General features: G+C 42.4%; 1 long non-coding RNA gene across 3 annotated transcripts in view; it reads left to right on the top strand.

Moving 5' to 3' along the window:
- LOC111268672 (uncharacterized) overlaps positions 1-12,023 on the top strand; it is a 30,429-nt gene that overhangs the window by 4,671 nt on the left and 13,735 nt on the right. Inside the window, exons 3-5 of one of the 3 annotated variants that reach the window (XR_015314325.1) lie at positions 5,263-5,312; positions 8,642-8,784; positions 8,976-9,285. This is a non-coding gene — a long non-coding RNA (uncharacterized LOC111268672). Of the gene's footprint in view, positions 1-4,505; positions 4,710-5,262; positions 5,313-8,641; positions 8,785-8,975; positions 9,286-12,023 lie in introns of those variants that run through there. The other 2 variants (XR_002685333.2, XR_002685332.2) reach the window with 2 other exon arrangements.

Below are 12,023 nucleotides of genomic sequence, written 5' to 3'. Positions count from 1 at the left end.
AGCGTCAGAGGTAAACGGGCATCAAACGACGTCCATATTCGAATGCGTGACACCATCAGCGGCGGCAAGCCACGGAATTTTTGATTGCCTGTCGACAGCTGAGAAAAATTAAACTATTCGATTAACGACACAGCGACACACATATTGAACATAACTTGAAATTTTCCGGCAATCTATTTATCATTATTATAGTAATAAATAGTCATACTATGCCTAATAATATTATTAACAATACTTAGAGCAAAACGTCCAGTACAAGGGCTAGAAACTTCTAAATAGGAGGAGGCGGTATAAAAAGGAAACTAGTGAAGATCAAGGGAAATCCAGGATCTAGGGTGCATTGTGCGGTGGTGTAACCGCCGACGTGAACGATTTTAGTATAGCGTGGAAGATCGGTTAAAGAGAAAGGTTGAGCCATCAGTCATTTTAGGCGGCGACTACTGTACCGGCGGTCGCTAGCTAGCTACATCGAGCAGCAGCATCAGGTCCTTAGTGGCCTGATATAGAGGCCTGCAAGACTGCTTTCATCGTCTTTCGCTACAAACCTATGGCAGCCACAGCAGCAGCAGCAGCAGGAACAGCCCAGAGGAATAATGTTAGCTCTGTCGCACTGAGGGAAAAACGGTCAAACCTGAGGGTAGGCAGATGCCTTTTTGTGGCCTCCCTAGAAGCCAATGTTGAAGAAGACAGAGTAGCCTGCTCCAACGAGGCCTGACTACCCCGGTTTCCCTCTTCCTCGGTCCTAGCATGATGTTTCTTTGTGACTGGTCGTTTGTAGCCACCTGTGCAAGAAAGGATCGGGGCAGCTCAATGGAAAACGCGGCATAGAGAACCAATGCGGCAACGGTACGGTAAAGCCAAAGCTGCATCGACCGCAGTAAGCGTTACCATTAATCAATCAACCTTTGCGACGCCTCAACAAGACCGTGGGGTCCGCTGGACAAGGCAATCAATGGAGCCGCCATCATGTGTCATACCTCGTCGTGCACAGCGCGAAAACATCTGCAGGCGCAGTGGACGACACTTGCTTTATGGCAGTGCTATCTCATCGAGTTCGTGTTGTATAATTATGTACTTATTTATGCATATCAAAATGCGTTAGCGAGTATTGAGTTTAATCCAGTGCGCTATGCGAATCAGAACATTACCTAAGAAGTTAATTGGCTACCGAATAAGCGTTTGAAAGCCGTACAACCGAGTATAATGTTGTAATCATTTTATACGAGTTCACGCCTTCGGTGGCCAATTCCTTTGCCTCAGAAGCCTCGTCGTTTCCTTAATCTTGTTGCACCCTATATACATGCCTCGCATCGTATTTTCGTCGTACATTTGTCACTTCTAAACTAAAACGCCCCAGTCGGTTTGGTACTTCAGCGCAGGCATTCTGCCTGCGTTTGGTATACCTTCTTTAACGTACCTTGACAGCTAACTATGCTGCTCCCCACTGACAAGGTACAGGGTCCTTGCAAAATGAAACAGAGGACTAGACCGTGTGGTGCAACTAGGCCCTACATGAGACGTTCGTTTAGCAATGCTTCTTACTCTACCTGTAAATAGACTGGGTTTACTGAACTTTGTCATTTTAGACTCACACAGTATTAAGCTACTACTCACTGGGCTATGCATTTTCCCAAAAAAACGTATTTCGGCCGCATTGCAACCTAGCTTGTCCAAAGAATTTGAGAAAAATGTATGATAATACAGCTTTGATCGATCTACACGTTATATGTTCGCTGTTTCTACTACATATCGTCCTGTCGTGTATCGATCATGTGATCTATTGCGTAAGGATTGTAATTGAGATGTAGAAAGCTATCCTTATGCAGGAATATTTAACCTTAGATTCAGAAAGTATGTCTGTTCTTACGCAACTGTCTCTGTCTGCTGTACGAGAAACCTTCGAGAATATTCATCATAATAGGTTCGTCATAATTGCCATAAAAATGACTTATCTCGATTTAGATGGTATTTTGTAAAACAAATGGAGACTTCGAAATTAATTCATAAATTTCTTTGTTAGTATGTCATAAATCAGTGACCACGGCTCTTTCGGTATTTTGCAATCGTTTAATGGTAACCGCATTAATTGTACTGCGGCTTCTTCTTCCCTATTTTAGAATCCTACCGTAGCGGACTCGATGCGATCACAAATAGTATATATTTCACTAGATACTGTTTAATTCAAGCTATGCAAGTACACATTTAGAAAACATATTGTCTAGATGTTTTCCCTATTGAAGAATTTTTCCAAATACTGTTTCAACATGATCAGATATCGTTGCATATTGACCAGCTCACAAACCAACTTATAAACAAGTGCTACACCATAAGCAAGTTCAGTATACTTTAGGCTCGCTATGAGACCCGACAGCACAGGCCTTCTACCGAGCCACCTCGGTCTTTGTGTCACAAACTAACTACACAATCAGACCACCACGTTCGCCTTCTTGCCTCTGGCCGGTGAATAAAGTAAAATGATTTTCCTACATCTGTGCATTAATATATTTACGCTTATCTTACCAGGCTATTTTAATGATTTTAGTAAAATAAGCCTATTTTAACCGTTTCCTTCATTCTATATGGTGTGTCTGCTGATTCTTCTTTATTTTTGGCCTTTATATTACTGCACAGTTTCCTTTCGCCCTTATTTCAATATCGCTGGCAAAAAATCTGCCAGCGCCCAACTCCTTTTCTGTACTTCCGGCGGCCCATAAATTTGGTTACTGAAGCCGCATTATGATCTCGTTGCTAACCCATAGAAGAATGATGTTTACGGCTGTAGTGATGAACTGTAGGTATCCCTGTATTATAGTTTAGACTAATACGCTGTTGCACCGCACCCAGTGAGTTTAGTTATTCCGTGGTTTTTTTCTAAGTTAGTTTGTTTTCTAAGTCGACGGCCCAGGTCTGTCCGGGTGACCTAGCGAGCCGTACATTAGGCGAAGCACGTAAGCATTTGAGGCGTGGTATGTGTACAATGCAGTACCCAAATTGCATGCATCCTTTTCCAAGCTTTCTCCGTTATATTATTTCCTCTTTTGCTTTTGCTAGTTGGCGATAATGTTTATAGCAAAAAGGGAGCAACTGCCCTGGCGTTAAGGAGCACTCCTGAATGATCGACATTGAGGACTTTAGGGGCCTGGTTAAGGTGAACGCGCGTACAAGGCAGGTTCTGCCTTTACCTCAGTTTTCCGCCCACGAAATAAAGAGCACCCTTCTTTTCGCCGCTTTTGGAGCTCCGAGAAATACCTAGGGTCTTTTGGTCTATAGGAAAAGGCTACAAACGACGGATGACGTTAGCTAGACTTGACTAGTGGACGCTTTGCTTGGCTACAAATTCGCTGAAATTGAACAACTCGCGTTATCAGCAGACAGCAGATCCAACGAAACGGGAAGGAGGCTGGGGGATGAATGAAGGCGTAGAAACAACTGAGGATTGCTGGCAGAGTCATTTTCTAAGCTATCCGCGCCTTGTACTGCTGCTGCTGCTACTAGAATGCCGTTGCTTCCCCATTTACCCAGAATCTATTGGCGGCGTGCAGCGCTACCGTCTGACTGCTTTACCATAGCTGACATTTGCTTTTCCTACCAGCCCCTCGCGCTAGTCGAAGAGCTAACATAGTGAGGAACTCCTGAAGTGTCCTTGGGCTAACCCTTTTACATCGTTGCCTGTTTCTCACTAGTGTCTGCAACCCCGGCGCACTGCCTGAAGACGAAAGTACTCAGTATTCATGAGTAAATCTGTCTGCGAACACAGAAAGCGAAAAAGAAGAATGGAAAACGTGGGCATACACGGGGATGAGGGGTACAGGAGACTGTTTTCTTAGCAGAATGTGTATCATTGAAAACAAGAGAGCGAGAAAACTATTGTCTAGCAGACCTTTACTCGGATAGACGACGGCCCAGCTACTGTAATGCCAGCCAACTTCCAAACTCTGCCGCGCACAGCGTTTGTACCACTGCAGAGTAACGTCGCGCTGGTAAGCTTTGTGTATCATCTTTCGATGAGAGCGCAAAAAATAATAACAACAACGAGAAAGATAACTACATCTAGCGGAGCAGGTATTCACACTTTAAAGAGCAGATTTCCAGATTTGTCTAAAGTCGCTAGAAGTACGGTTGGATTCACGGCAACGTATCATGTTCGTGTTGTTATTAAGTAACGCGTAATTCTCAAGAGTATTAACCTTCTGTTTGTTCCACGCAAAAGGTCCGTTAGAAGAGTTGTCAGTAATAATGCTTATATCATCATAGGGATGGGTTTCAAAAGCTCACCTCCTAGCCAATGTGTCACTGCGTTGTTTCCCCTGATTCATTGTTGTGTAACGCCATAGCGTTTTGCGCTTAGACCTATTTAACTCTAATTTACACAAGGGAAATCATCCAAGAATATCGTGGTAACATTATAACAGAGCAACGTCTCTTAGATTTCTCTGATTTCTAAATACTGTTCATTTATAAGCATTGTTTTTGTTTTGTTTTTTCCTTTTTAGCGTATACAAATAATTAAATACACTCCACGCAGAAGGCAATAAACTAAATTGTCGTATTCATGACCGAAACAGCAGTGAATATCGTATGACGAGTCGGCTTTGCGGATTTTACGGAGATAGAAATCTTTGATGAAAGTGGAGGAGCACATCTACAGGTCGTCGGGTGGTCAAGAGATCAGGCTCACACGTCTAAATAGCGTGTCATAGCCAAAAATTGTAAGCCAATCTAGGCCATAGGTCGCAAAAAAACAATGCCAAGTAAATCATCGTGTGATTATTCGCCTGTTTGGACGAAAGCCGTAAATAGTTTTATTAGGGCATTTTCATACATCTGGTCGGCGTTTACTGATGTGTTCGGTTAAGGAATATCATAGATCATTATTAAAAAATTATAATCTAAAAATCGACCGAGCAATCCAGTAGAATAGAAAAAAACGTATAAAATACAGTTTATTTTTTAGCAGCTCTAGAGCGAATACATACGGTAGCAAAGTTGTACTTGCTGCGTAAGCGTTTGATCTCGTCTAGTGGCCCATCGCTATCGATCGTAAAAAGTTTCTAGACGCTTTTGGGGTTTTCACTCAAAAAGTACACTACTTAATTTAAACGCCTCAGTTTGCCTGAGAATTTATTTCTGAATAATTGGACCAAGATTTAAGTGTTGCACGTATCTACTCCTTAAGATATTGACATTTAAAGTTACATTAGAATCAGTGGATGAAGTCTTATAAACAACTCGATTGACTCTGAAAATTCTGTGTTTTTTCAGGACTACCCGATGATACCAAGCCGTTCATTCAAAGAGACCGCGGTGATTCGGTACGTTTGACCTCATTTGAGAAGTAGTTCTGTAAGAATGGTAGGTAAATTTTTTTCATAAACTGAATCATAAAATATTTTTAAAATAATCGACAGTTACTGAGGAGGCGCTCAAATTTTAAAATTGATGTCTCTACATTGGCGGTGCTAACTGGACTGCCCAGTACTACTAGACCTGTCGGTCACTCGTAAAGAATAATCAGCCAAATTGAACGTGCTTAAGTTGACAGGCTCTTCCTATCAGTTAAAAACGTTGTAATTTTAATTTTCTCTATGGGAGACAATTAATTAATTAGTAATCAATGTAGTGCTTAAGTTAGTATATATATATATAGAACCCATGTGCTTTGATTGTGACGTTTTAATTTTCAGCCATAGCTTCCTGTGCTCTCCTAAAAGCAATAATACCGAGATTGCACTGCAAGGGAACAGCCACCTATGCGCCAGTTAACTGTTCACCGCTTCAATGGCGAGCGAGATTTTTCCTTGCCTTTCACGTAGATATAATAATGATAATACTATCGCACACACCGCTTCTATCCGCATCTTCTGTAATAGTTCTACGTGTCTCGCTGAAATTTTGTTCTTTCCAACGACAAACGAATGATGAGTGAGATTTGAAGTGCTCTTTTTCGTCCTAAATCTTTCTCTATACATGTGACTTTTATTCAGTATCCACCGTTCCGTACCTCCCAATCCTTGGCGCCCTCTATTGGTTTGTGGTTACGAGGCCAGAGTGGCAGAATAACGAAGTTTTTCTCAGAGTATTAAATGAAGGCTAGGAGCTGTTCATGATTGCGGGAGCAGATCTTTGTGTCTGCTGCTCGCGTATCATCCTTTCTCTTTGCCGTTCTTTTCATCTTCTCTTCTAGCTCTTCTAAGGTCTTTGAGGATTGTCTTTTCCTTTTCGAGGGTTTCCTTACCATTCCTGTTCCAATCCCTATTTTTTCGCTTCCCTTTCTCATTAGGTTACATTCGTAAGGTTACTCCTTCCTTTCCTCTCCGTAATAGTATTGGCCTCTGCCCGATAACCAAGCTGAGCTCCGCCATCTATACGTAGCTTTGCTGTGACTGTACAAAGCAAAGTCATCGTACGGTAAACTCGTAAGGCGACAAGTACTGGCGACGCTCGTACCAAAACGATACAACGTCTTCGTAGCCTCCTTTACCTTGTCCCTATCTCGCCCATGCCCTCGCCGTCCTAAACTGGCTCTCCTACAGCGTCCTATTGCACTAATTGATTTCCATCTCTTCTTTTTCAATTTCTTCTTCTTTCAAAACACCCGACAGGGAGACACGACACAGCAAAGAGAGTTCTGTTCATAAGTAGTCTGCCGACCTCACAACGACAGTAGTAGCAGCCACCCAGCTTTACAGCAGTGCTGCTCGGTCCCTATGGAAGGGACAAGACCGAACCGAGAAGAATGGCCACTCGGTAAGTAGTCGGCAAGCAGCTGTCGGTCCAATCTTCTTTTTCGGCGTCCCCCTCGTCTCGGGTGCTGTAAAAGGCCTGAGGCGCCCAAAGAGCCGTTAGTCTAACCATAGTTGACGAAACTGGCCAAGGACTGTGCAGAATTCTACTGGTGGCATCCGTATTGGTAACAGCCATGCGCACTAATGTCGCTATTGCTGCGGCTGTTTTAGTGATGGCGGCCTACCATGGCGACTTCGGCGAGGGCATTGGCGATGAAGCCGACTTTCCAATGGCGTTTCGTTGTTTCCGTTCGTTCTCTTTCAACGTGTTATGTTTCACTGGCCCCTAATGGATTTGTAGTTTTCATTGTACAGAAGGAGCCGGTACTAGCGACTGGATCCATCATAAAGTCGCTAATGAGACAAAATGTAAAGATCAAAAGCTCATATGGCCGAATCATTTGGGTATCGCCACTATTTCTGGAAACGCGTTTTTGCGCTTCTCCTTCGCCTCATAAATTCCTCGTTTGCCAATAGTTCTAGTCTAATAGTATCTGCATGCGACCGAGCACTTCACCACTTGAAAGAGTCACAAAACAAACAAACCTCTCTTTCTCGCTATACATCTATTTATGGCAAATTTCAATGCTTATGGATAAATAACGTCCTTTCTATTGTATACATGATGAGCCACAACGACTTCGCGGAGCTCTGAGTTCTTCAAATGAATACAATACGAAAAACTATATAAATATAGGAACGAAATTTCGCTCGTGTAGCTGTTTTGAAAGGGCCTGTATAAACTAGAGCGGTGGCCCTAGATTCTGTTGCGCAGTGTGAAAGAAAGTCAACAGAGACTAATAGTAGCCAAACGAAGGAGCCGTGCTACTCTAAACTAGCAAATACTACGCTTTTGTTGAAGACATTCTTATATACAGCATATTACAACAGCGGTGCATCCACTCCACCTCGATTTTCGATTGAACTGTCTGATAGCCAATACGTGACCGACTTGTAATCGCGGTTCGCGGATCCCGAACGCCCTTACGATTTCATCAACACTATGGGGCCTGTTTATTAGTGCCTCATCCAGGTCCTGTCTGCTTAGTACCCTCTTTTCCATTTTTCCCCGTTAATTTCTTCCGGCACTATCGATTTTCAAATTTCACCTGTTCCACCGATTTGTTACTTCTGCATGTCTCATAAATCTTTCCTTGATTCCACTTTCCGCCACCTTTTTTAAACCTTCCAGCGAGCCCTGCGGTCCTACAAGTTTTCCTGATTGCTTGGTCGATCCGCTTTCCTTTGCTGACTAGTTTTTTATGAGTCATTATCTCCGTCGCTGATCATCCGTACAGATGTACATGAAGTCCGCCCTATACGATCTAGTGGCATGAAATGTGATAAAACAAAAAACAAGCGTAATCGATAATGATGGGTTGAAACGTGTTATGCATAATACGATCATCCTTTTAATTTGTTTGGATGTAAGTGGCACATCGTAGTTCTATTGTTTTTTTTTTTTTTTTTTGATAAACATGCTTGTACATCATCGTTTCGTAACTCGAATTACGGCATGATGTAAATGTTGGTGCTAGTCTGACCGGCTTCATTATTGTCAAGGATAATATCATTCATATTCTTATTATACCATAATCAACTGTTCATGCCACACTCGCATAAAATATCTTTTAATAAATAAACAAAAACAAGCTGTTCAGAAGAACCCAGCAACACTATGCCGTTTATATCGTGCAAACGATTTTCGTTGCACTCTAGGGTCAACCACGATGGTCAGCCAGCTAGCTCCTGCTACCTTATTTGTACCCCGCGCTGAGATTACAATAGGATACGACTCCCAAGTAGTAAAGTTCTGGCTATTTTGCACAAAACCCTTTTCCTTCTCTCCTTCTTAGGTAAGCTGACGTGTATTGCGCAGGGATAAAATGAAGGACCTCCATTGTAACGTACTGTTTGCGTGATACGTCGATCTAGTCGTTCTAGCTTGTCGTCGTCATCATTTAAGGTAACCCGTCCTCCTCCAGAAATGCTGCAGAAAGTAAGTTACCGGCTATGATTTTCAACTTAGCTAATTCAGTAAAGAAATCCTTGTTGCATAGCAATAATAGCATTCCAGAATCTTTAGTGTTGTTTAATTATTTAATTGTTATCGAACCTGTAGATTGTCTACCTGCTCAGAAAGACTTAAGGATGTATGATAGGCTCTTAAATGGTGATGTTTTGTTTTAGGGACTTCACAGCTGTGATAGTCACCCAAGCTCGCTTTACACACGTACGTCTAAATTTACGTGAATATATTATATTTGACCGCGCTGTTGGTATATTGTTCGCAGTTCCTTCTACACCCTACGTTGCGCTGCTGCCAATTATAGAGCGCCCTAAAGTTGAGATATGGATTGTATATGCTTTTCGGCGAGCTTAAAAAGATTGGTGCGCCGAAACTCACTTTAAATATAAGGAAAAAGGAGCAAACAGTTTTGGACAATAATAAAAGCTGGCAAATCGAGCAGAAATCTATTTAAAAGTTATATATAAAATAAATTATGTGTACGTCAACACTAAATAAATGTGCTTTTCACTAAAAAAATATGGCGCTACACTCCTGACTCACAGCCATAGAAGTTAACGTATCATGCATCAAAAGGTCATATCGCCCTTTTTTATTTACAAACCGGACCGTGTTACGTAGACATGGCTTATTATACTTTCACCAGGTCGCATAATTATACTTATGCATGAGCGTCTCGCATAGACACCGCAGATATAGCAAATAAGCCCTTTTATCAATTGTACACTGCCATAGGATTTGTTCTGTTGACGAACGAACTGTCTCGTTATTAAGTAAGCTGCCCGTCACACTTTCAGTGTAAATTGTCCAATCGATTGCTCCTCTGTGTACATATCATCGCGACGGCACTCAACGTGAGCGCGAAACGTGAAAATTCAAACCGGAGTTATGTTTATAGTAGTGCAGCTATCCTTTGTATGCGCGTATGTTTGGCCGAAGTGGGTGAGGTACGGTGAAGAACCTCTGCCGTTAGGTACGCGGAGGCGTATAACATTGAAAAAAAGAGGAAAACCGTTTTGGGAAAAGGGTCTGTACATCTGCTCCATTTACTTTTTCGCGTCGATTCCACTGTCTTTGTTAGGGGTAACAACAACGCACTACCCGTTGCCGTCTTTCTCGACCAGGTTGGCTAGTTGGCTGTCTACTTTACGTCTACTCCCTGCTCTTGCATCCTACGTTTACGTAGGTCCTGACGACTCTTTGCCGCTTCCTCGGTTTGTCAGGCTACTTTTGGCAGCCTTGGTGGCAGCAGCCGAAGAGGAAATCTTGCCGAAGGTGCTCGACTGACATCGGATTCCCACGGGCGATGAATCAGCATTTTCTCTGATTTCTCTTTCTTCGTCCATCGACTTTTTTCACCGCTGATGCTGCCGCTACTGCTGCTACTAAGCAGTGAACCTGCCTTCATAAGCGTCCGAGTGTTGGGGCGACCTCTTTTGCTCGCTAGCTGCCTGGTTTCGGGCAAGGACTACCCTGGTTTTGCCGTGGGCGAACCCGAGTAAAACTGAATAACGCCAGTAGCGGCGCCGTTTGTGATACGCGTCTTTCCCGCCATCGTTGCTTTTCGTGAATAGTGGCGAAGCTAAAAGTGATACTAAAACTGGCTTGTGTGAAAGCTATTGGCCTTCAACGCTGACTTGCCTGTCTCCTGACAGGCCGATGATCGACAGTCGATCGAATTTGTATTTCTGATAATTGATAGTTGCCCCAAAAGCCATTCACCACCATCATTATTACCGGTTTTGGATAGTTACCTTTAGTCCGACACGTCTAGACTAGTTTCGTGTCGTTTGTGTAAATAGTCGCCCCCGCCTGTGTAAAGATGCGTTTATCTCCAATGGCCTGTTTGGCCTTATTTGGAATCAATTTTTTTGCTGAAGTGTTCGTGCTACCGCTTACGTCTCCGTAATAGATTAGTTAGTGGCGTATTAGGCTGCTAGTATTAGGGACACGTAGTGGTTTAGGTTCAAACCCGGCTATAGACACTCTTCGTTTTGTACTGGGAGACGTGTGATAGTGCAGCGAAACAGCTCGAAGAAAAAAGGTTCCATTAGCCAATAAAGTTCCCGGGAAACTGTTCCTATTTTGATTCCTAAGTGAAATCAATTTGGCTTGCAAATTAAAACGGCCAGGACATGCAGTTTCTCGCTGAACATTATTTTCGCCTGTGCGGGCATCAGGTTTGTTTCATATATGCATTATATGCTGCTATAATGATTTTGTCGATATGGCGATTATCCATAATTTTAATACCTTTTTTTTTTTGTTTAATATGACGCTTATCCTCACTAAAGGTTTCCTAATTACACCATTGTTCTCGAAGGAAAACTTTGAGCTGGATAGTTGTATTTTAGGCCTATTACTAGATACAAGTGCCTACTGAAAACAGAAACCTGCCAAATTACAATGCAGTTTAAGTTGAACCTTGTCTCGAATTGTCTCGAGAGGAAACATTTTTTATTTGCATCTGGTATACGTATAAACTTCTATGAGTATTTGCCCATCCACGATTTGATATAATTAGCGCGGCCAAAACATATTGGTACGATTACTTACCATATAGGCAATGCACGAACTGCAATTTAGTGATGTCTCTAGTGTCCTTGCCTGTAATCGGTTACCGTGCGTAACGTCAAAATGGCTAACGTATAAGTTTTGTGTGGCATTAAAATACTGCAAGAAATCACCTGAATAACTTTCCAAACTTCTTGATCCAACTTGAATGAACTTTAGATGCTCGACCATGAAATATAAAGCAATTACTCTAATATTTTAGCCGTATTTTTTTGCAGCTGTCCCCATACCACCCTTCGTTAACTCAATTTTAGATTGCCCCTTTTCGCCTGCTTGCGGTGGGCGTACGAAGAACAGTTAGCCAAAGAAAGTGTTTACTTTTTCTTGAAACTGATTTCGGTTGAGCTTTTAGCGCCTGCTTCTACGAAGCGATAGAGAGAAGAAGCACCACCGTTAGAGTAATGACCGACGCATGTACTTTTCGATGTTTAACTTTTTTGGAACTAATTTTAAAACGTCTATGGTAGCTAGCCTATTTTTTTATGTGCCAGTCGTCGTGTGGCTTTAGATGCTGGACAAATTTGACTTTTTCCTGCCACGATTTTTATCTTCTAAATACTCCAAAAGCGGTACCCTTACAACGACAGTGGCAAGATGTTATCGAACCCGTCCGAGACAACTCCTACATCTCAAGC

Source organism: Varroa jacobsoni, unplaced genomic scaffold (assembly GCF_002532875.2).
Source record: "Varroa jacobsoni isolate VJ856 unplaced genomic scaffold, vjacob_1.0 scaffold_1307, whole genome shotgun sequence".
Classification (NCBI taxonomy): Eukaryota; Metazoa; Arthropoda; class Arachnida; order Mesostigmata; family Varroidae; genus Varroa; species Varroa jacobsoni.
This window is presented reverse-complemented; position numbering and strand designations above follow the sequence as displayed.